General features: G+C 40.9%; 1 long non-coding RNA gene across 1 annotated transcript; it reads left to right on the forward strand.

The window, feature by feature from the left end:
* Window positions 1-6: 6 nt before the first annotated feature.
* On the forward strand, window positions 7-2136 carry LOC106633524. Its single transcript, XR_001336871.1, has 2 exons — window positions 7-881; window positions 1003-2136. It is a non-coding gene; the product is annotated as an uncharacterized LOC106633524 (long non-coding RNA).
* Window positions 2137-2907: the final 771 nt, after the last annotated feature.

The raw sequence follows: 2907 nt of genomic DNA on the forward strand, positions 1-2907 counted from the left end.
CTCATTCTGCCTGTCCCTAAGCTTCCAAGCACTTTATATCCATCTTTTCATACAACAGCAGTAACACAGAGCCCAGGCAAAGTCATGTTATGTGTTGGCTTAACTGTAATGTATGCAATCCACTTTACAGTATTAAAGGAGGCATTGTTCTTGACTTGAGAACATGATCAAACAGCTGCATAAATGTCCTCAGTGTGGAGGTGCTCTCAAATCGGGGGTTAAAAGTCAAGGGAAGGCTTTGAAGTTTAAAGAAAAAAGGTTTTTAGAAGAAGAGGGAATTTGCAGGTATAGAAGGGGGGAACTCCAGGGTGATTGCGACTCGTCTTCTCCAGGTGGACAACGGTGTTTCGTTTCAGGCTCGGCACAGGAGGACAGGCGTCCATTAGGCAACGCTCAGCACTGAAATGCAACGTCCCTTCTTTAATCTCCAAAGTAATGCCAGAGTGATGCATCACTATTGCAAATCTAATGCGCCACTCTGTAGTTTTTCAACCTCCCCCTTTCTCTTCAACTCTGGACACATTGGCTTAATGTGTTTTGGCAAAAGTGATGATTAAACTCACTCTGCACTAAATGGGAGAGGGATTGAAATGGGTGATTTTTGAGGGCGGGGGTGGGGTGGCATTGAGGGGGGATGATAGGAGAGAAGAAATGCAAATATTCCCTCTGTGTCTCTTCTTCTCCATTTAGTGGATTTATGTAGCTTTCCCCATAATGAAATAAGCAACGATCGCGGCCTGCTGTGCATCCTTAGGGGCTCTCTGATTGGCCTGTGCCTCATCGCCTCGGCGTGGCACCTTCACCGACTGACCCGAGAATACCTTAGTGAGCAAGTGTGGTCAGGCCAGCATGTTGATGGAGCTGCTGTCCTCAGACCCCAGGTAACCTTGTGTAATTCACTAACACCCAGGTTCAAGCCCACTATGTGCTTTTACTCCTGTGAATTGCTCACTGATGAACACCGTCAGCAGATTACTATTTGGTGCTATCTCTTCTTCCCAGGCTCCCTCCTATCGCGCCGCCCCATCCCGAGGTTACTCGGAGGGTAAACAAGAGTAATTAACCGCCAAACAAGATGGATGATTTATGCAAGTGTGTGTGTATTCGCTCATTGGCACAAAGTCATAATTCTCTGCACCTCCCACAAAGCACAAGCAGGGCGTATTTTGAGAGGTGGTACCCAGCGACGAGGTAGAGCGGCTGGCAAACGGTATGCTCGCAATGTCCTTCAAGAATCCTCTTTACAAGACTCCCATCCCGGCCATAGCTTTACTTTGCTGTTGTCTTTTCTTGTGCTTGTTCTGTGATCGTGCAGTTGTCTGTCCTGTTTCGGTACAGCGTGGATAGGAGCTTTTGTGTGCATTTTATTTTCTTTGTTCGCAGTGGGGAAAACAGGCAAAGGGTGGCAATTGCCAGCCCTCGTGCTGGCAACTGTCCCCTTCAAGATAGAGAGAATAGGGACAAGAGAGGGAAGGAAGGTAGATGGATATCAAGAGATGCTAAGAGGGAGGAAAAGAGCTGAATGAGGAGGTAGGATCTCTAAGACCGTAAGAGATTTTCTAGCTTGGAATTGGCTGTTTCAATCAGGCCAAATGTCAAGTGCTACTCAGCTAGCTGCAGCGAGCTTTGACCAGAAAGCCACTTCTCCCTGGTGATCAAGGACAATGACGGGTATTTCCATGCACATTTCTTTTGATTTTTTCATTCCTTTTCAGGAGTTAAGATAGCCCATTGTTGTAATTCAACTGTAATTTGTTCTCTGGCCTGTGTGCAATTGTGTCAAGCTTGTCGTGGGTGTGCGAGCGTGTATCACAGTGATGTACAAGAACTGATTAAGGGAATATTATTGAGAAATAACTTGCCCTGGTATTGTCTATGCCTGGCTGAGTGCACCAGATAATATATACAGTTTATATTTATTGGTTAGGGAGCTGGGTCTACGGAGGACCAGACCCCTCACTTCTCTGTTTCCTTGATGACGAAGAAGTGGAAAGCTATTTCAGTTTGACGACATTTCGTTATGTACATAATCTATATTGACAAAATTGTATTATAAGTTTTTTGCAAATATCAATTTCTTTTCTAAAATGATGTATCTGCTCTTCTGGTGACTGTAAAATAAAAAATACAACCCTTTTTGTTTTGTGTCTCTGTGATTCGATTGGACTAGTTTTACATGTTTAGTTCTAGTTTGTGTTCACGCTTTTCCAAGATTAAAAAAATAAAATATAAAGTCATATAAGATCAAGAGTAATTCACTGGCTGGAGATTTTTGATGATGCCAACAGAACTCATATAGGAAAATCAAATTTCAGTGACTAACTGTGAATATTAACAATGTTAATACTAATAATGCAATATTAATATTATCAAGTCAACAAATAATTATGCAAAGAAAGCAGAAATTATAATGCTATAAATACTTCAGTATGTTTCAGGTATTTCTAGGTGATTATTTTGTTTTCAATAAAACAAGCTGACAAAAGTAAAGAACCTCTTTTTACTCTGATTGATCCAAATAGTTAAAAATGTTATAGTGAAAGTGTATAAATGAAGGTGAATGTATAAATGGTAACTGTGATGACTCCCACTTTGGATTCCTTTGAAGCTACAAAATTAGCATTTTGGGTTTTTTGGAGCCAGAAATGACCTTAGAGTGACGAAAGAAAGTTTAAATTTATTAGCTGGCGTGGTCAGCAAGTTCCCTTTAAAAACGGTGAAATGCACAGACAACAATGTGACAGACCTGAAGCACAAATTCTTCATTTCATTTCAATTCAATTTTATTTATTTAGTTCCATACACAACAGTTTTCTCAAGGCACAAATATAATATGAAAACATGTTACTACAAAAGATGTTCACGTGATATTAAAACATGACAAATTAACGCCAATAAAACAAAAAA

This window comes from Haplochromis burtoni, unplaced genomic scaffold, assembly GCF_018398535.1.
Source record: "Haplochromis burtoni strain Fernald_Lab_line unplaced genomic scaffold, NCSU_Asbu1 Contig_218, whole genome shotgun sequence".
NCBI lineage: Eukaryota > Metazoa > Chordata > Actinopteri > Cichliformes > Cichlidae > Haplochromis > Haplochromis burtoni.